Source organism: Pristiophorus japonicus, chromosome 6 (assembly GCF_044704955.1).
Source record: "Pristiophorus japonicus isolate sPriJap1 chromosome 6, sPriJap1.hap1, whole genome shotgun sequence".
NCBI classification, from domain to species: domain Eukaryota; kingdom Metazoa; phylum Chordata; class Chondrichthyes; family Pristiophoridae; genus Pristiophorus; species Pristiophorus japonicus.
Window position 1 is genome coordinate 36,684,045 of NC_091982.1, and position 21,851 is coordinate 36,705,895.

Here is a 21,851-nt window from a genome sequence, read left to right on the forward strand (position 1 = left end):
AACAACACGCTCCACGGCGGGACACTGCCCACATTCCGCCCCATGCTGAGTCCCAGCTGTGCCTTCAGTTGGGTAGCGAGCACACACGCACACGCACTCTCTCTCTCTCTCTCTCTCTTTCGCCTTTTGAGTCAGAAGGCTGTGGGTCTCAAAGTCCCACTCCATTGACTTGAGAGCACAAAACCAAATCTAGGTTGCTACATTCCAGCGCAGTGCTGAGGGAGCGCCGCGCTGTCGGAGGTGCCGTCTTTCTGATGAGACGTTAAACCGAGTCTCTTTCCCCACCCCCCACCTCGACTTGATATAAAAGATCCAGTATTTTCGGAGTTATCCCCCGTGTCCTGGCCGATATTTATCCCCCACTTAACATCGCCAAAAAAACAGATTGTCTGGCCCTTATCGCGTTGCTGTTTGTTTGGGAGCTTGCTGTGCCCAATTGCTGCCGCGTTTCCTGCATTACAAGATTGGCTACACTTCAAAAGTACTTAATTGGCTGTAAATCGCTTCGGGACATCCTGAGGTTGTGAAAGGCACTATAGAAATCGAAGTCTTTCTGTGTCAGAGCTGGACATACATTGTAACCATACTGTGCCCGAGCAGGCAATATACTGACAGTGTAGTTTAGTTATAACATGTATGCATGTTACTGGAAGATGCTATTTAAGGCTTTAAATCCAACATTTTATGTGGCAAGCTTTGTCCTATTCTGTTCCTCCATAGAAAGTTTCACTAACGCCCTGTACAGTTGTAGCAAGACTTTTATACTCCATCCCCCTAGCAATAAAGGCAACATTCCATTTGCTTTTCTAATTACTTGCTGTACCTACATGCTAACTTTTGTGTTTCATGTATGAGGACACCCAGATCTTTCTATACTGCAGCATTCTGTAGTCTCTCTCCATTTAAAGAATATTCTGCTTTTCTATTCTCCCTCCTGAAGTAGATAACCTCACAGTTTCCCACTTTATACTCCATCTGCCAATTTTTTCCCCTCTCACTTAACCTATCTATATCCCTTTGCAGACACTTTTTGTATCCTCCTCACAGCTTGCTTTCCCACCTATCTTTGTATAATCAGCAAATTTAGCTACAGTACACTTGGTCCCTTCATTAATATAGATTGTAAATAGTTGATCTCTGTGGTATCCCACGAGTTACAGTTTGCCAACTTGAAAATGTAACCCTGTAAGTTCTTCATCCTCAAGTACCTGCCAACTCCTTTTTACATTTATTTATGGAATTAGCTTCCACCCCACCACCTTTCAGGTAGTGTTCCAGATCCTGACAACTGAGTGAAAAAATGTATCGTCATCTCCTCTCTTGATCATTTTCCAGACCTCGAGTTATTGACCCACTTGCCAGAGGGAATATTTTTCCTCGTTTACTCTACCAAACCTCTCAATCTTAGAAACCTCTATTAGGTCACCTCTTAACCTTCTCTGTTCCAAGGAGAGCATTCCTAACCTTTTCAAACTTCTCCACATAACTGGTCAAATCTTGGTAAACCTCCTCTGTTCCCTTTCTAATGACTTTACATCGTTCCACTTCTGCCCATTTCACCATCGTATCTGTCATCCTGAAGCCTATAACTATCTTCAACATGATCTGGTATGTTGCCTCCCTGGTGCCAGGGTAAAGGATACCACAGAGCGGATGCAGGCTATTCTGCGAGGAGATGGGGGAACCAATTGGAACCAATGACAAAGGTTGAAAAATTGTTGAGGTCCCTCAGGCAGTTTCAGGAGCTAGGAAAAACAGGATCTCGAATAGTAATCTCTCTATCACGCCCAGTGCCACGTGCTAGTGAGCATAGAAACAGGATGATAGTTCCTGTTGAAGACTTGCATTGAGTCATCGGCTGATGAACACGTTATTTGACATTTTTGAGAAGTGCTCATTGTTTCCCCTCCCTTGTAGTTTTTGTAGTTGGGTTTTTAAAAGCCACTTAAATTGAAATGGTTAAATTACACTTTCCCTTTACTGCCTCTCCCCACCCCCAAAATAATCCTCTGCACTTTAACTTTACCCTTTACTTTGGTGTATTTGTGTACTCTTTTCTATCTATGATGGTCATTCAGAGTAGCAGTGGGAATATTGGATCTGTTTAGATTGCTGCTTCTCATCAGGTTGATAAGGCTGTAAAAATCTAAAATTCATTAGTTTTTTTTAAAATCATGAGGTATAGAATATAAAAGCCAGGAGTTAGTGATGACCCTATATAAAACTTTAATAAGATTAGCATTTGGTATCATAAAATCTTACAGCACAGAAGGAGGACATTCATGCCTGTGCTGACTCTTTGCGAGAGTGATCCAATTAGTCGCACACTCCAGCTATTCCCCGTGACCATGCGAAATCATCCTTCGTCCAAATTAGTGTTGATTCATGGATTAGAAACTGGACTGAAATAATGACATTCGAGCTGCTGCACATAGTTTTAAAATGTTCTTTGCACATTTTAATTTGCACTATGGGGAGGTAGAGTTTTTAATCACCATTCTCACTGATGGTCAAGTACATGTCCAAATGCTTGGATGTTCCTGTGGAATCTGCTTCCACCACTCTTTCAGGTAGCGTATTCCAGATCTTCATGTGTGGGGGAGAAATTCTCCTAATCCTCCCTCCAGTTTTTTTGCCAATTATTTTAAATCTTTGACTCACTAGCTGGAGAAACAATTTAGGGCAGAGACAGGTGCAAGAAAATTTGCTACAATAACAACTTGCATTTACGCAGTGCCTTCATTGTAGTAAAACGCCCCAAGGTGCTTCATTGGACATAATCAGACAAACATTGACATAGAGCCAAAGAAGACGACATTAGCACAGGTAGTCAAAGAGGTAGGTTTTAAGGAATGTCTTAAAGGAGGAGAACGAGGTGGAATGAATTCCAGAGCTTGGAATATTGCCTGGAATGAAGAAAAACTTGAAAAACTGGTTCTTTTTTCATTAGGAGAATACAGATTATGTGGTGATATGATATGTTTAAAATTATGAAAGGCTGGGACAGAGTAGATAGAAGACTGTTTCCATTAGTTGAGGGGGAAAGAACAAGATTAAATGAGATTTAGAATAGAAAGTAGGAGGAGAATCTTTGGCCAGAGTTGTGAGGCAGTGGAATTCAGGTTCAGTGGTTGAGGCAGAAACAATGTCGACATTCAAGATTAGACTGGGCAGGTGGATGAAGGAAAAGGAATTGAAAGGATATAGGACGAATAGGCTGGGTAACAACGTTAGAACTGTTTGCTCGTGTGGAGGGCAAATGCAAACGCTTGGCTGAATGGCTTGTTTCTGTGTTGTAATTTCCAGGTATTTCTGTGTATTACATGTATCGCTCATCATATAAATTGAGAGCAAAGGTTGAACGGCTGAGACGACGGCCTTAAAATCAACCTATGTGGAGTGGTAGTTTATTTCTTGGCTCAAGTTTGGGTCTATGAGGACATATTTGGCCAAGGTGCTGTTGAAGCATTCTCCTGATGCATTCTTTCTGAAAATGAAGTGTTGCGATCTGAACAATATGCAATTTAATCAAAGGTGACTGAGCAGTTAGCAAATGTGCTGCTTGGGTTTGTGGGTCTTCATCTAGGCATCAAGATTCAATTACAACTTTACTCAAGTTGCTGACTCAGTTGATGGCTATGGTTCCACAGGTGCTGCCCATTCTCTGCTACTTCGTCCAAATCCCATTTTGGCGTGTAAACCAACAGTGCGGATTGGCAGGCAATTTAAGTCTGGGGGACATCCCCGCTGACTGCAGTGCTGCCCTCACCCAACATTCTCTCACATCCTTTCCAACAATAATCAGGAACGTTTCCCAAGTTCCAACTGCTTAGCCTTTGCAGCTCTCAATCTCCTCAACCACTTCCTCACCACCATCTTTGATGTCCTGGACCCCAGTGAAACGTGTACTCTATCTCACCCTCGTATATCCTCTTAGTATGGCTTCCATCTTTGGTTCCTCAAGTCCCAAGAGGCACAAACTTGAGGATATCTAACGCACAATTGATTTAACTATCCAACCCCAGGCCTGGCTGAACCACGTCCAGTACAATCTCGCTGTTCTCCAGCAAAGCCGCCCACTATGCCAGTGTGCTCCTCCTGGAGAGCAAAGAAAACTCCCCAGCTTCTGTTGCTTACTCCCAATCTTCTCCTTAAAATCCTCTCACCAACATGTGTGAGGAGCTCATAGACTTCTTGTCAGCTGTGGCTCAGTGGGTAGCACACTCGACTCTAAGGCAGAAGGTTGTGGGTTCGAGTTCGAGTCCCACTCCAGGGACTTGAGCACAAAATTCTAGGCTGCCATTCCAGTGCAGTGCTGAGGGAGTGCTAAACTGTCGGAGGTGCCGTCTTTCAGATGAGACGTTAAACTGAGGCCCAGTCTGCTCTCTCAGGTGGATGTAAAAGATCCCACGGCACTATTTTGAAGAAGAGCAGTGGAGTTATCCCAAGTGCCCTGGCCAATATTTATCCCTCAATCAACATAACAAAAGCAGATTATCTGCTCATTAGCACTGTTTGTGGGAGCTTGCTTGTGTGCAAATTGGCATTTCCTACATTAGAACAGTGACTACAAAAGTACTTAATTGGCAGTGAAGCATTTTGAGACATCCGGTGGTCGTGAAATACGCTATATAAATCCAAGTCTTTTTTCTTCCTTGTTGAGACCATCTGTTTAGCTGCCCTGACTAACCCTAACTCCAGCAAGTCAAAGCTACCCACCCCTGGCTCCTTCCTGCCCTAGTTCTGAGCCCGTGTCGTTCTCTGGGTTCTCTTTTTCCCCAAATGCCCTCGAAGCTCATCTTGTCCACGCGACCCACTTCCTGGGCCCCCCATTCCTAGTAAAATGATCACCCAACTTCCCTTCCTGGCCTCCATGCTAGCTGACAATGTAAATGGTTGTCTCTCCTCATGTACTGTCCCCTCCCTTTCAAAAATTGCTGCCCTCGCCACCTCCCCCCTGCCTCCCCCTTCAACAAAAAACACCCTTGACACCTCTGTCCTTGCAAACTTCCACCCCATCTCCAACGTCCCTTTCCTTTGAAGTCCATGCCCTTCTTCCTGTAACTCAGTTTGAATCTGGCCAATCAGGATTCTGACCTGCCTTATGACATGCTTGGTGATTGCGTCTGTCGTATGTAATTTCACGTGTAACTCCTGGCAGCCTTTGACACTGAGCGCTCCATCATCCTTCATAGCATCTCCTCTCGTTCAGCTCAGTGGTGTTTCCCTTGCTTGTTTCTATTCTTGCCTATCCATTCATAGCCAGAGTATCTCGACAATGGCTTCTCTCAGGTCTGGACCATTAGTTCCCAAGGGATTTTCCTCATCTACGTGCTGTCCACTGGCGACATCATTCGCAAACATGGGGTAAACTTCCACTTGTACATCAGTGACATCCAGCTCTACCTCTCCAGCACCTAGCTCATCCTCTCCACTGCCTCTGTTGTCAGACTGCTGATTTGACATCACGTCTTGGGGCAGCCGCAATTTCCTCCATGTAAACACTGTAAAGACCGACACTGTTGTCTGCTGTTCCCGCCACAAATGCCGTACCCTTGCCATCCGTTGATCCCACTCCGCTCCCTGGCCACTGTCTCGGGCTGAACCAGACTGTTTCAACCCACAGCTGAGGTTCCGACCCTGTATCTTCTCCATCATGGAGGCTGCCTATTTCCACCTTCATAACATTGCTCGGCTCTGCCTGTACTTGTAGCGGAGACCAAAACTGGGGGGCCTGAATGTAAGATAATCACCAATAAATCCAATGGGGAATTCAGGAGAAACATCTTTACCCAGAGAATGTGGAGCTCGCTACCACAAGGAGTAGTTGAGATGAATAGTATAGATACATTTAAGGGGAGGCTAGATAAGCATGAGGGAGAAGGGAATAGAGGGTTATGCTAATAGGGTGGAAGGAGGCTCAGGTGAATCATAGACACTGGCACAGACCAGTTGGGCTGACTGGCCTGTTTCTGTGCTGTCCATTCTATGTAAAACTTCAGCTCATGTGCTGATGAAACCTTCATCTGCCTTTGTAACCTCCAGATTCAACTTTTCCAGTGCTCATCTGGCTGGCCTCCCATTTTTCACCCTCTGTAGCCTTCAGCTCATCCAAAACTCTGCTACCCGTATCCTGTCCTGCACCAAGTGCTACTCATTCATCACCCTGTCCTTGCTGCACTACATTGCCTTAAGTTTCCCTAAACCTCAAATTTCAAACTATCATCCAAGCATGTGAAACCTTTTGAGGCCATGCCCCTCCTGATCTCTAACCTTCTCCAGCTGGGACATTGAATAAATATAAGACAGAGATAGACAGTTTCTTAACCAATAAGGGAATAAGGGGTTCTGGGGAGCGGGCAGAGTGATGAATGAGTCCATGATCAGATCAGCCAAGATCGTATTAAATGGCGGAGCAGGCTCCAGGGGCCGTATGGCCTACACCTGCTCCTATTTCTAATGTTATGTTTAGCTTTTTGTGAGGTTTCCCTTCCTGACATCACCCCACCATCAGCTATCTCGGCCTCGCATTCTGGAACTCCCGGCCTAACACTCTCGGCTTTACATTCATCCTTTCAGATCCTCCTCAGAATCCTTTGAACAAAATGTTGGTCACCCCATCTAATATTATCCTCCTTCGGTTCGGTGTCCATTTCTTTGATACGCCTCTCTTAAACAGCATTAGCTGTTTTTCTACATTAAAGGCGTTGTTCAAATGTAAGTCGTTCCCAATCCCAGGAGTGCAGAGGCAAATTGTAGGCCTCCTAACAGAGCTTCAACCTAGGACCTTCCTGATCTGTATGGCTGACCGCGGGTTGGGTCTTTCCCCACTGAGGAGTCGGGAGGATTATGGAAGGTGCTTGGTAAAACCCTATCCTCAAATCACACGATTCTTTCATCACAGAAATCTCAATCTGGGTCCTGTCATTTTCACCTCGCTTCCACACAGCATTGCTTCAAGTTGCTACTTATGATTTGACCTTCCATTTTGGTCGTCAGCAGTGTAGCTGTTTGTTAACTCTTCATTTATTTTGGATAGGTTGAGCCTTGCCTCACACGGCAGTTACAATCATGCATTTGTTTGAACCTGATTTGCAGCCAACGTGTTAAAACCATCAGTCAGTACCAGAGAATAGCAATGGTTGAGTAAACCTTCTGAGCAATATGACGAGGTGACTCACTCACAATTACTGATGATTGTGTCGTGTTCAGTAAATGTCTCAAAGATTAATGCCTTTTAAGTAAATGAGGCTTCCGTATTGAGAGTATACAAACGGTCCACAAACATTGGTATTTCGATACTTCGACATTGCGTGCTGCAGCATGAATTCCTTTATAAATGATTAATATACTCAAGGTCCCTGTGAGGTTCTGTGCCTGTGGGAGTGTTTATTCTTTCAGATTCTTTCCCCTTCTTCCCATGCACATCATGCACCATTTTGAGTTTTTCGATTGGTAAAAATTGACAAGTTCTGTTACTATTAACATTGTTCTTAAAGGAATTTTAGCTTCCATCTCTCCTTCCTCCTCCTCCCATCTGACTTGGGACTCCTCCGCAAGCAGACTATAGACAATCTGTAATGTGAGGGGGCGCACGTGGTGAAACTGTCATCTGAACTATGAAGCAGCAGACTCCTCATGAATCCACTATGCTGCCTTTTAATAGAGGACTTTTATTTGTTGTAACATTTACATCTGTGCAAGTTCTTAAGAACGAGCAGAAATCTAGGCTCATCAAATGAGCGTCATCCAGTTTTAAAAGCTTTATGTATATCCTGCATCAGTGTGTCAAAGCTTTGCATAGCTGGAGAGAGCAGGACTATCTCTTAGCACCTCATACTAACTGAGCAACTCCTGAGTCTTCGCAGTAAATCTAAATGTTAGTTTATTTTACGGAATTTTCACACTATAGCCCACTGCAAGCCAATAAATTTAGGATGCTAAAATGAATGTCAGTGTTAGCGCTTTCTACATTTTTGACACCTGCTACAGTATCAAGGACAACTGGTACTGAAACTTGTCCCACTGCTCAAGGCTGCTTGAAGCTCCGATCCGTCAGTCTATCACTATGGAGGTTCGAGTTGACATTCAAGGAAACTCTGTTTTGTAAATTTATGCTTCAGTGCTGCAGAGTTCAAGGCACATTCATTGGCAAGGTCTAAGGTAAGTGAGCTGTGTCTGTGTGTCAATTTATACCTCGTGATTACTTTGAAAATTTACATTCAATGATCATTTATGTATTTATACCTAAACAAACTTGTGGAGTGGGTGTGAACTCCATGCTTTGAACAGCAATGCTAATGACTTATTGAATGAGCCCAATTTGTCTCGCTTTAGTTTGAGCCAGAAATTTAATTTAAAAGCAGGAGAAAGTGTTTTGTTTGCTTCAAGCAGTTACCGAAATAAAATGTGAAGACCTTGGATAAATGGGAAGTAAGGATAAGGATCTGGGAGGCGAGCTCTTCACTTCTTTGACAAGGCGGCTGCTTGGATCAAATTGCTTCCAACATTTTAGCTGGATATTGCAATATTGGCTTTAGGCAAAAGTTAACCCCGAAGGTACTGGATTTGCTGCTGCACAAGCTATTTGAATGAGATTTTTAAAACTGTAGCATGGGACTTTGGTACTATGATTACATATTACATTACTGATCATGTCATTACTGCATCTTTGAATGTGAATCTGCACTTTACTGTTGTGACAGTTTCCCTTTTTCATATTTGCCTTTTTGAAAATCCTCCCCTTCCTAAAACCATAATCTCTGGGGAAGCTGCAAATGATTGTGTCCGGATCTGACAATTTCTGTACCACACGCAAGTTGTGTAAATGTCTAGGCAATTTCCACAACTAGACAGAGTCTCCTCTGAACTGAAACCTGCAAATTTATCCTCTGGCATTTTTCAGTTTGCTCACCCCAGGTTTAACGATTAACCCCACCAGTGAATTATTTACTGGAGCATGTTGGATGTCCATTGTATTGACTGGCTTCTGGATGACGACAAAACTATTTCACAACTGGGTCACTTTAACATACTTGTGTACAAGAACTGGATTCAGCCCACGAGGGGTCAATTTTCCTTTTTCAGAAAGCTGTGCATTTCCAGCGGCTTGGAATGTACAGTTCCATAGGCAGAATCAACTTTCTCTTTGGTATCCTGGTAAGCCGCCTGCAACCTTTAGAGGGATGTGGTGTTTCAAGTAGAATGTCAGCCATGGGCATTCTCGGAGTCAGGTGTGTTTCTGCCAGAACGAATGACTCGTGACCAGAACAGGGATATTTATCCCACGGAGCTACTTTTTGAATGGTCAAGCAGACAACCTGTCAAAGGATCACACTTTGACTGACTAACAATGGGAGAATGACTCCTGACTGCCCGATTCCTCTTTGTAAGAACATAAGAAATTGGAGTAGACCATTCAAGCCTGCTCTGCCATTCAATGAGATCATGGCTGATGTTCCACCGCAACTCCTATTTCACACCCTATCCCTTGATTCCCTTCGGTGTCTAAAGATTTATCGATCTGTCCTAAATATAATCATCGTCTAAGCATCCACAGTCCTCTGGGTTAGAGAATTCCAAAGATTCACAATCCTCTGAGTGAAAACATTTTTCTGCATCTCAGTCCTAAATGGCTGACCCCTTATCCTGAAACTGTGATCTCCCTTCCCCCCTCCCCCCGCCAGGAGAAAAGGCCTCTAAGCATCTGCCCATATAATAGCTTTTGACAGTCTGGCATTATAGTTTCAAATAACATTTTAAATATGTTGCCCCAAAGGGAATTGCTATCCTATTTCTGGGCTGCCAGCCTGCTTGGTTCCCATAGATGCAGCGTATCTGCCCAACTATTTGTACTTCAGATCGGAGCTACTTGAAAATCCTGTTTTGTTTTTAATCTCTATGGTAAGTTATTGCAAAATACATTCAGCCATTCTGAGCTAAACAAATATATATTGTTGTGCGACAATCTGTACAGCGTGGCAAGCTGAAAATTACATTGATGACTAGCAAGGACAGGCTGTGATGTTGGCTTAGCTCATCCTTGCCTGCTACAGGTACCAGCATTTTGGCAGCTGGGTGGTCTTGGTGACCATTTTGTTCTTTTTGTTTTTATTAATAATGCAAACAATCATAAGTTTAGAAAGAATAAGGAAGACTTGCATTTCTGTAGCACCTTTCGTCACCTCAGGATGTCTCAAAGCACTTTACAGCAACTGAATTTTTTTTTTGGAAGAGGGGTGGAGGGGAAGATGTGGGGTGGGACTGTTGTAATGTAGGAAATGCAGCAGCCAATTTGAGTACAGCAAGCTCCCACAAACAACAATGTGATAATGACCAGATAATCTGGTTATTGATCGTTGAGGGATAAATATTGGCCAGGACACTCCTGCTTTTCATAGATTTATAGTGCCGTGGGATCTTTGATGTCTACCTGAGAGGGCAGATGATCCAAAAGACTGCACCTCCCAATAGTGTAGCACTCCCTCAATACTGCACTGGAGCATCAGCCTAGATTTTTGTGCTCGAGTCCCTGGAGTGGGACTTGAACTCACAACCTTCTGACTCCGAGGCGAGAGTGATACCCACTGAGCCACGGTTCAGACAACTTTGGAGAAGGCTTTGATTATAATTATGTAGGACTCAGTTAAGACTCTATTTTTAACTGCGAGCAACTGACAGAGAGATTAATTGACCTTGGAGGAACACTGAAAATTTTCCAGTTGCTCATGTATACTTCCTGCAGCAAGCTCGGATGTGATGTGTGCATGATGCCTCTCTCTTGTTTTGCTTTGAGCATTTTCTGTTCAACAACAACTTGTATTTATATAGAGCCTTTAACATAGTAAAATGTCCCAGGACGCTTCACTGGAGTGTTATGAGATAAAAATTTGACACTGAGCCGCAAAATGAGAAATTAGGGCAAATGACCAAAAGCTTGGTCAAAGAGGTAGGTTTTAAGGAGTGTCTTGAAGGAGGATAGAAAGGCGGAGAGGGTTGGGGAGGGAATTCCAGAGCTTGAGGCCAAGGCAATAGAAGGCATGGCCACCAGTAGTCGAGCGATTATAATCAAATTACGTGCAGAAGTCTCGGATGTTCAGTTAGGTTACTCATTTTATTAATCAGTGGAGATTACTTTTTAATTCATTCCTGGGATATGGGCATCGCTGGCAAGGCCAGCATTTATTGCCCATCCCTAATTGCCCTTGAGAAGATAGTGGTGAGTCGCCGCCTTGAACTGCTGCAGTCTGTGTTGAGGGTATTCCCACAATGCTGTTTAGGAGGTAGTTTCAGAATTTTGACCCAGCGATGATGAAGGAATGGCGATATATGGAGGATATATGAAGTCAGGATAATGTATGGAGGTGATGGTGCTCCCATGCTCCTGCTGCCCTTGTCCTTCTAGGTGGTAGAGGTTGCAGGTTTGGGAGGTGCTGCCGAAGAAACCGTGGCAAGTTGCTGCAGTGCATCTTGTAGATGGTACACACTGCAGCCACGGTGCGCTGTTGGTGGAGGGAGTGAATGTTTACGGTGGTGGATGGGGTGCCTATCAAATGGGCTGCTTTGTCCTGGGTGGTGTCAAGCTTCTTGAGTGTTGGAGCTGCACTCATCCAGGCAAGTGGAGTGTATTCCATCACACTCCTGACTTGTGCCTTGCTATAGTTTTTAAATGAATACTCCAAGAAAAACATGGAGGAGTGACCCTATGTGGATTTGGGAAATCATGGTCTCGCACTCTCCCACCTGGTGAAGGACAATTTCAGTGAGGCTGATGCTCCAGACTGTTCCTCTATCTCTTTGACATCCAGTTTCAGAGCAGCAGGAGAAAATTCCCTGTCCCCATGACTGGGGCGGTGAACCATGGACACGTAGGCAAGAGTGGGGAAAGAATGCTTGCTGCGGGGGTGGGGTTTTGCTTCTTTTCCCTCCTCCCAGAGAAAAATCCCCTTCAGGATAAATCTGTCTAATAAGTTTATGCAGCAGCTTGCATTATATATATATTAAGTCAATTCTATCTTTCTCCTCTCAAAAAAAAATGTTAACAACCCTTTCTTTGTTTAGAAATTGCCTGGTGGAGGCTAGAATGCTGGGAGCTAACGTCATGTCCAGACCTGGCAACTTATCTGTTCCTGAAGAACTGAACTTTGAACCTAATAGTAAATATCTCAGTCTCCATGAGGGAGAGGTACCAGTGAGCTGGTGGTGACTTCTTTGGAACCATGCCCAGCATTGTGGAGAGGAATGAAAATTGGAAAGGAAGTGGATAGGGAAACGTGAACAAATTTATTTGACATAAAATGGGCGCATGTTAAGTAGAGGGAAACCCCGCAAAAAAAGTTGCGTTTTCTTGAAGTCTGCTCTCTCTTGCCCACATCTTGTACGAGCCATGAAGCAGACTTAGAAGAAATCTCATGTGAAAAGTTACTGTTTGTAATAATTAGCAAGTGGTTTTAAGCAGCTTGATCTAGTTAGAAAAGTCTTGCTGTGGCAAGGCTGACCCAATTAATTCAGAAAAATGTCTCTTTCTGTACCATTTGACTTTTATAATGGAAGGAAGGTTCAGTGAAAGGGTGGCTTCCAGTATGATTTGAATGCTGTGAGTGTGTTAGATGCTGTTACCGTGACAACAGGGCCATAATGTCCTTTCTGGGTTTTACACTGCCTCACATGTTTCTCTGGGCTGCAGACTTCATCAGTGTCTGACTAATCCCCTCATTTTCAGCTGGTGTTGTGCATCCTTTTTGCATGCCGCTGTCCAGTAAAGGTGATCTGTAGATACAAGTTGTTAACCTGCTGAATAAACCGAAACCCTATAGGATTAGCATCGCTTGGTGCTTCGAAATCATGACCTGGTATTTCCGTCCCCACCCCGCCATGGCTCCTTGGTGCTTTTTCATTTGTGGCAAAAGATATGTGTGAAAAGAACATTTGCTTTATTGTGCTAAACTTGTGGATATCGAGTGTCCCAATTATTTGATTAGCCTGTGATGTAATTTGACACGTGCAACTTGCAACCATTTTACACTTTGGGATTTGGTAGAAAAAAACATCCTTGTTCTTGTGGATCTGGTGGGGTGAAGAAGGAAAAACTGAAGTTATATTTCTTGTTTTGAACCTCTTCTTCACCCCCCCCCCCCCCCCCAATGGAAATGCATACAGATCTGCAGATTTATCCCTTATTTGGAACATTATTTGGTAGATGGAAACTGTATGATAGTGCATACATTTCCTGGACTTAACACATTCCTTTTCAGGAGGAAAATTAAGTCTGTTGAAGTTATTGCTTGAATCATATTAATTTCTGTCCAATCGAATAGTTGGCTAAACTGTTGATGATCTGTCTGGCGCTTGGAGCGGTTCATCGTTCACCAACAGTGGGTTAGGTAGCAATTTGAAATCCATGGTCATTTGACCAAGTTAAGGGAGTGTAAAATTTCACAATGTTGGTAATCTTACTAATTTACCAGATAAACAGAAGCCTTGTTCAGTATGTTTGTTCAATCTAGCAACTTCGTAAATAGCAAAAACAAATCCCGATTCTATCTCCTTCCATCTCTCCCATTAACCCCATCGTGTACATTTGGTAATGGCTTCAGCTGATTGAATTGACAGAAGTTGCAGTCAACTCGTTCAGCTCACTTTGAGGCCAAGTAACTGGCTGCTGTTTAATTTGAACTGCTTGTAATTTTTTAAAAACCGTGCAGGCATTCAATACCGCTCCCGGCATATGTCCTCATTCTGGACCTAGCACTTGATTACTCATCGTGCTGCTTGTTTACTTGCAGTTATCACATTACATTGCCTTTTGTGTATGTAAAATGAGTACTTGGTTGTTGGGCAAAGACTTACTGCAAGGTGTGGTACAATTATTGTCCTTCAGTCTGTGCTGAGGGAGCCAGGTAGGTAGTGGAGGTGCCAACAGTTGGACTCAATGGCCCGAGACTGAAGCGGGAGGTGAGAAATTGTGCTTCCAACTGTCTCGGTGCAGACAGGATTAGCTGTGATGCTTTCCACAATCGAATAGCCTAATGGTACTCTGCATTTCGCCAGAAACATGGTCACTTGGGTGAGGTAATGGAGGGATGCTGCCCCCTCTGGAATGGTACCTCCTGAGTTGCTGCCCACAGCGGAAGAGGGGGGTAATGGGAGAAAACTGATGGGAGTGGGGAAGAGCTGCCTCCATAGATTGATTTTCTGAGGTATAAGATAGTAAAGCATTTCTAGTATTGTAGCTGGATATTAATATTGCTAAAGTTGTACCAGTTGACTTACAAAGCGCAATCCGAAATGTCAGTGCAGGAGGTGGCCATCTGGCCCATTGTTTGTGTAATAGTGCATGCTCCATTTTGGAAGACTCTTCTTCAATTCTATTTCTTTGTTCTTTCCCTCAAATATTTTCTGAAATAATTTTTTGTCGATGCATATAATGAATAGCTTACTTCCTGGCAATGCTGCACAATTTCCAATTGTTCCTACATCCCTTTAGACATTTCTGCTGAAGGTGTGGGGGCGTGTCTGGAATATTAAATAGTTAACAGTAGTAAAGAGGGGAAGGAAAGAAGGGGGTGTTGATATTTCTGCATTTGGCTTGAAGTTTGCTGTCTCCGTAATTCAGCTGTTAAGCCATCCGATAGAATTGCTACCATGCAGCTCACTGCCAGACAGCCCTAGTCGCACGCATAATACAATTAATCTAGACCTTGACAATGCATGGAAATTATTTCCGTGATATATGAAGGGTGATGCCCAAGTGTGCTGCTTCCTTTTTTAATCCTTGCCTATCAGTTGATTGCCTGAAGGAGGCATCTGCCTGATATTCATACTGCCAATCTCTAGGCAGTAGCAGGGCAGGGGTTATCATCGGTCATTCACTGCATTGATGATTCAAACAGAGTGCTGCTAGTTTTTGTCTTGTATCCGCTATGAGACACATGTGGTGAAGTAAGTAACGGGTGTACACTATATTGAGAAATGTATGCAGTATTTGCCTGAGAGTTTGAGTGGCCGGTGGAATGTGATGTGGCAGAATGATTTGTTGAGCGTTCATTTAAATTTGGATGAAATTGTTGCTATCCGAGGGAGGGGGGGTCCTCGCAGGACCAGGTGTGCGACGAATATTATGACGAGGCTGCACTTTTAATTTTCCTAGTTACTATAAAATATGCTAATTTGGTCCTACCTGTGTAAGTTATAGATGCAGTTTTTATATCGGCTCGTGAAACTACCATAATTCATACTTGCATGTATTCGTGTCATAAATGGTGTGATGTGCAGATGGCACAGGGGTTTACATGTGGTATATTTAGAAGTTGATAACTCGAGTCTTTTTTTACAATGTCTCTTTTGCGTGGTGACATTATCCTCCCCTCCCCTTTGTAAAATGATGTGTATATAGTATAGGATATTGGCTTTATACAGTTCGCATATTCTGCTTTGTAGACTTTCTTGACCAACTCAAATGTAGTGTGTTGAGGTGCTAATGTCCAGATAAAAGTTTAGTTGGAATAATTTTGAAGGGAGTGTGTTTGTTAATGAAGATGGGGTGGTGATGTCTCGAAGTGGTTTGTGAATGTCATCTTTACTCTGAAAAAGGTACACTGCTCTCTGCCATCGGTGTTAATGAAATGTTAGCATAGGTTTTGAGATTGTAACGGTGGTCAGTGAGAAGCACCAGGCTGATGTTGATTGACAAAGCAGATTGTGTTAAACAGGCAAACCCGACAGAGGAACACTGCTGCAGCATAGGATACAATTAGAATAATTCTCATATATTGCAGTTTGAGAGCAAACCTGTCGGAATAGTGTGAGCTGTCTGTATTCGAGCCAACTGGTTCTGTGCATCTTTAATTTTCCACAATAGTTTTTGCAGGTCTTTTTAACTTGTCAAGAGATAGAAAAGCTATGTGTAATTTCAAGGTTGAAAACGCTTTCAAAAGGGCTTACATTAAGTCAGCTATTCTTGGAACAGAACTTGCATTTTGCAAAACCGTGAACTCTGTTTTTGGGGGAGTTTTTCAAAGGCGGCAAAGCGCCAACAACCACAGTTCCAAGCCACAGTTTCTTGAACTATGTTTAGACCGCAGGGAGATAAAAAAAATTAAAACTTAAAAGAATTTCATTATGTTTTACATCTGCAATTTGTGGGATTTTTAAATACAGGTTTTAATTTTTTTTTAATCTAGTGCCTTATAGATTTGTAGCACAAGAATTGCCTTTGCCGAGGAGGACGCAGAGAGGGCAGGGTTTAAATACACTGCAGCAAAAGTTATTTTCCAACAGCATTATTTGATCACTTAAAATATTTAAGAAGCATGTTGTTGCTGCTGAAGCAGATTGAATCTGATCATTTGCTGGCTGCTTGATCTGATTCGCAAATGGGAAGGGTGGTGTGCGCGATCAGCACCCGCAAGCGCTGGGTGGGATGATGTGTGTCGTACAGAGTGGGGTGAGCGGAAGCTGCCTGCTGATTGGCTGAGCAGGCAGCGCTGAGGGGCGGGGAGGAAGTAACCTTCACTCAAAGCAGGGAAATCAGATACTGAACAGGCCCTCCGAAACGAGGAACCTGCTGTCGACCAGCATTAGGCAGATTAATGGAGAAAAATAAAACTCTATTCACTGCTGTTAGCCGACCATTGAACAACTCCTGCAGTAGCCCAATCTTTTAATAAGTCACGAAGGATGTTCTTCGACGATATCACAAGATAATTACGGATGAGGAGAGCCATTCAGCTCATCTTTGTTTCTAGATGAACAAACTATGTTAGACATTGAAATCTCTCTCCTCTCCCCTCGCCTCCCACCATATTCCATGGCAGAATATCTCTTGTGCTGCATGCTATACGTTTCTGCCAGGAACTCTGTGCGTCTGCATGTTTATATTTAAAATATGAATGCAAATACTCAAATTACCGTTGAAATGTTGACCCCTGCTGTAGCAGCAGAAATGTCACTCCAATTGTCTTATAAAGGAAAGGGTAATGCACCAGGGCTGCAGCATTTGCTGAATGCATTGAAGCATATTTAAAGACCTAGAATGAAATAAATACAAAACCCCTTGAGCAAAAACATTGATCAAAATTTAGCTGTGTAATCTGTTGTACACTGGAGGGTGCCCGAGTAGGGTTGTTAGTCTAAGCTTGAGCCTTTGAATTGTCACCGTGGAAGCTTTTCTGAATCTTGTTCATAACCCCTGATAAGATTTCGTTTTTTAGGGCTTTATTGGTTTCCTCTTCCCTTCAGCACCTTGGTGGCCATTACAGAAACGTGGTTGCAGGGTGGCCAAGACTGGGAATTAAACGTACAGGGATATCTGACAATTCGGAAAGATAGATAAGAAGGGAAAGGAGGTGGGGTAGTTCTGTTAATAAAGGATGATATCAGGGCAGTTGTGAGAGACGATATTGGCTCTAATGAACAAAATGTTGAATCATTGTGGGTGGAGATTAGAGATAGTAAGGGGAAAAAGTCACTGGTGGGCGTAGTTTATTGTCCCCCAAATAATAACTTCACGGTGGGGCGGGCAATAATCAAGGGAATAATGGAGGCATGTGAAAAAGGAACGGCAGTAATCATGGGGGATTTTAACCTACATATCGATTGGTCAAATCAAATCGCACGGGGTAGCCTTGAGGAGGAATTCAGAGAATGCATACGGGATTGTTTCTTAGAACAGTATGTTACAGAACCTACAAGGGAGCAAGCTATCTTAGATCTGGTCCTGTGTAATGAGACAGGAATAATAAACAATCTCCTAGTAAAAGATCCTCTTTGAATGAGTGATCACAGTATGGTTGAATTTGTAATACAGATTGAGGGTGAGGAAGTAGTGTCTCAAACGAGCGTACTATGCTTAAACAAAGGGGACTACAGTGGGATGAGGGCAGAGTTGGCTAAAGTAGACTAGGAGCACAGACTAAACTGTGGCACAATTGAGGAACAGTGGCGGACTTTTAAGGAGCTCTTTCATAGTGCTCAACAAAAATATATTCCAGTGAAAAAGAAGGGTGGTAAGAGAAGGGATAACCAGCCGTGGATAACCAAGGAAATAAAGGAGTGTATTAAATTAAAAACCAATGTGTATAAGGTGGCCAAGGTGATTGGGAAAAATTTTAAACGACAGCGAAGAATGACTAAGAAAGCAATAAAGAAAGGAAAGATAGATTACGAAAGTAAACTTGCGCAAAACATAAAAACAGATAGTAAAAGCTTTTACCGATATATATAAAATGGAAAAGAGTGACTAAAGTAAATGTTGGTCCCTTAGAAGATGAAAAGGGGGATTTAATAATGGGAAATGTGGAAATGGCTGGGACTTTAAACAATTATTTTGCTTCGGTCTTCACAGTGCACAGTGGAAAACACAAAAATCATGCCAAAAATTGCTGGTCACGGGAGTGTGGGAAGGGAGGACCTTGAGACAATCACTATCACTAGGGGGGGCAGTGCTGGACAGGCTAATGGGACTCGAGGTAGACAAGTCCCCTGGTCCTGATGAAATGCATCCCAGGGTATTAAGTGATGGCGGAAGTTATAGCAGATGCATTCGTTAAAATCTACCAAAATTCTCTGGACTCTGGGGAGCTACCATCGGATTGGAAAGCAGCTAATGTAACGCTCCTTTAAAAAAGGGAGCAGACCAAAGGCAGGTAACTATAGGCCGGTTAGTTTAACATCTGTAGTGGGGAAAATGCTTGAAGCTATCATTAAGGAAGAAATAGCGGGACATCTAGATAGGAATAGTACAATCAAGCACACGCAGCGTGGATTCATGAAGGGGAAATCATGTTTAACTAATTTACTGGAATTCTTTGAGGATATAACGAGCATGGTGGATAGAGGTGTACCGATCGATGTGGTGTATTTAGATTTCCAAAAGGCATTCGATAAGGTGCCACACAAAAGGTTACTGCAGAAGATAAAGGTATGCGGAGTCAGAGGAAATGTATTAGCATGGATCGAGAATTGGCTGGCTAACAGAAAGCAGAGAGTCGGGATAAATGGATCCTTTTCGGGTTGGAAATCAGTGGTTAGTGGTGTGCCACAGGGATCGGTGCTGGGACCACAACTGTTTACAATATACATAGATGACCTGGAAGAGGGGACAGAGTGTAGTGTAACAACATTTGCAGATGACACAAAGATTAGTGGGAAAGCGGGTTGTGTGGAGGACACAGAGATTTAGATAGGTTAAGCGAATGGGCTAAAATTTGGCAGATGGAATACAATGTCGGAAAATGTGAGGTCATCCACCTTGGGGGGGGGGGGGGGGGGAGGAAACAGTAAAAGGGAATATTATTTGAATGGGGAGAAATTACAACATGCTGTGGTGCAGAGGGACCTGGGGGTCCTTGTGCATGAAACTCTAGGTGCAGCAGGTAATCAGGAAGGCAAATGGAATGTTGGCCTTCATTGCAAGAGGGATGGAGTACAAAAGCAGGGAGGTCCTGCTGCAATTGTACAGGGTATTGGTGAGGCCGCACCTGGAGTACTGTGTGCAGTTTTGGTCACCTAACTTAAGGAAGGATATACTAGCTTTGGAGGGGTTACAGAGACGATTCATTGGGCTGATACCGGAGATGAGGGGGTTACCTTATGATGATAGATTGAGTGGACTGGGTCATTACTCGTTGGAGTTCAGAAGGATGAGGGGTGATCTTATAGAAACATTTTAAAATAATGAAAGGGATAGACAAGATAGAGGCAGAGAGGTTGTTTCCACTGGTCAGGGAGACTAGAACTAGAGGGCACAGCCTCAAAATATGGGGGAGCCAATTTAAAACCGAGTTGAGAAGGAATTTCTTCTCCCAGAGGGTTGTGAATCTGTGGAATTCTCTGCACAAGGAAGCAGTTGAGGCTAGCTTATTGAATGTATTCAAATCACAGATAGATTTTTAACCAATAAAGGAATTAAGGGTTATGGGGAGAGGGCGGGTAAGTGGAGCTGAGTCCACGGCCAGATCAGCCATGATCTTGTTGAATGGCAGAGCAGGCTCGAGGGGCTAGATGGCCTGCTCCTGTTCCTAATTCTTATGTTCTTATGCCCTGCAGAAATAAACTTTAATGCCACATAGCCTTCAGCTGGATGCTGTGACCTCTGCAGGCCAGCTGTCTGTCAGTTCGTGGTTCTATAGTAAGTGCCGTATGCTTTTTCGCCCCTGTGGTGTCCTTTCTCTTCCTCTTTACACCACCCCCAACGTTAAACAGTACGACGTGTGCATAATCACCCAATTGCGTCATACAGACTGAGTGATACTAAAACTATTCTGTGGGCAAAGGGTTCAAATTTCATTACTACATAAGTCACAGGAAGAAAATCGGGAGTGCTGGTTTTCAGATGTTTTTTGAATATTCTTTCTCCCCCCCCCCCCCCCACCAAAAAGCAAGAAACTTATTAATGACGTTAATAAGTTGCTACTTGTGCTTGAAAATGATAAATGCCATTGCTGCAGGACAATTACCCAATTCATAAGCCGACTTTTAGGGAGGTTTGCAGTTCTAAAATAGATTAATGAGAGTCTGCAACTCATCGGTTAGACTGCGCTGTGATTATCTCCTTATCTATTTTTTTTTTAAAGAGTTCAAAATTATTGCAATTGGGGAAAGAAAAATAATAACATTGGTCATTTAACATGACAAAATGCTACCTTTGCATTGGGTGCTGGTGACTTCTGCCTGAGAAGCATTCTGACAGCAGGTTTCCCACTCTGCTCCTGTTGAACTGTAATGCCCAGAGTGCTCCACATCCACATCAGACACCGCCTGCTAGAAAAGGAGCAGGGAGCTCTGGCAAACTGAGATGCTCAATGGGAGTTCATGGGTCTGAAATCACGGTTTCTTCTTTCTGCAGGCGTTCGACTAAAAATAGAAGAAAAGATGCGCATTTACCTTTTAGTCAAATGCTCACCAGAGATTTCTGACTCGAGGCCTCCTCTTCTTGCGCAACGGAATGCATTCACGTTGGGACGTCCGTAGGAGTCATGTGGGCCTGGACACCCAAAAGAAATTAAGGATAGTATTAGATCCAAAGAGGAGTTATACAAAGTTGCCAGAAAAAGCAGCAAGCCTGAGAATTGGGAGCCGTTTAGAATTCAGCAAAAAAGGACCAAGAGATTGATTAAGAGGGGAAAAGTAGAGTATGAGTAAACTTACAAGGAACATAAAAACCGACGGCAAAAGTTTCTACAAGTACGTAAAAAGAAAATGATTAGTGAAGACAAATGTAGGTCCTTTACAGACAAACGGGAGAATTTGTAATGGAGAGCAAGGAAATGGCAGAACAATTATATAAATACTTCGGTTCTGTCTTCATGGAAGAGGACACAAATAACGTCCTAGAAATGCTCGGGAACCAAGGGTCTAATGAGCAAGAGGAATTAAAGGAAATAATTTATTAGTAAGAAAATAGTGTTGGAGAAACTAATGGGACTGAAGGCCGATAAATCCCCAGGGCCTGATGATCTTCATCCCAGAGTACTAAAAGAGGTAGCCATGGAAATAGTAGATGCATTGGTTGTCGTCATCAAAAATTCTATCGATTATGGAACAGTTCTAGCAGATTGGAGGATGCCAAATGTAACCCCACTATTTTTTTTAAAAAAAGGAGGGAGAGAGAAAGAAAACGGGGAATTACAGACCGGTTAGCCTAACATCAGTAGTAGAGAAAAAGTTAGTCTCTTATAAAGGATGTGATAATGGCACACTTAAATAATATCAAAGGATTAAACAAAGCCAACATGGATTTATGAAAGGAAAATCATGTTTGACAAACCTACTGGAGTTTTTTGAGGATGCAACTGATAGAATAGATAAGGGAGAACCAGTGGATGTAGTGTATTTGGATTTTCAGAATGCCT

At 43.1% G+C, this 21,851-nt stretch overlaps 1 protein-coding gene and 1 long non-coding RNA gene across 3 annotated transcripts in view; one reads left to right on the forward strand and one right to left on the reverse strand.

The window, feature by feature from the left end:
- LOC139265619 (uncharacterized) overlaps positions 1-21,851 on the reverse strand; it is a 130,108-nt gene that overhangs the window by 94,284 nt on the left and 13,973 nt on the right. Inside the window, exon 2 of the long non-coding RNA XR_011593594.1 lies at positions 20,643-20,853. This is a non-coding gene — a long non-coding RNA (uncharacterized lncRNA). The remainder of the gene's footprint in view (positions 1-20,642; positions 20,854-21,851) is intronic.
- Positions 1-21,851, forward strand: part of acsl4a (acyl-CoA synthetase long chain family member 4a) — a 91,923-nt gene that overhangs the window by 431 nt on the left and 69,641 nt on the right. The window contains exon 1 of one of the 2 annotated variants that reach the window (XM_070882768.1): positions 13,932-13,953. The exons of the other annotated variant lie outside the window; for it this stretch is intronic. The gene's annotated coding sequence lies outside the window, so the exon portion shown is untranslated. Of the gene's footprint in view, positions 1-13,931; positions 13,954-21,851 lie in introns of those variants that run through there. 2 annotated transcript variants of the gene reach the window in all.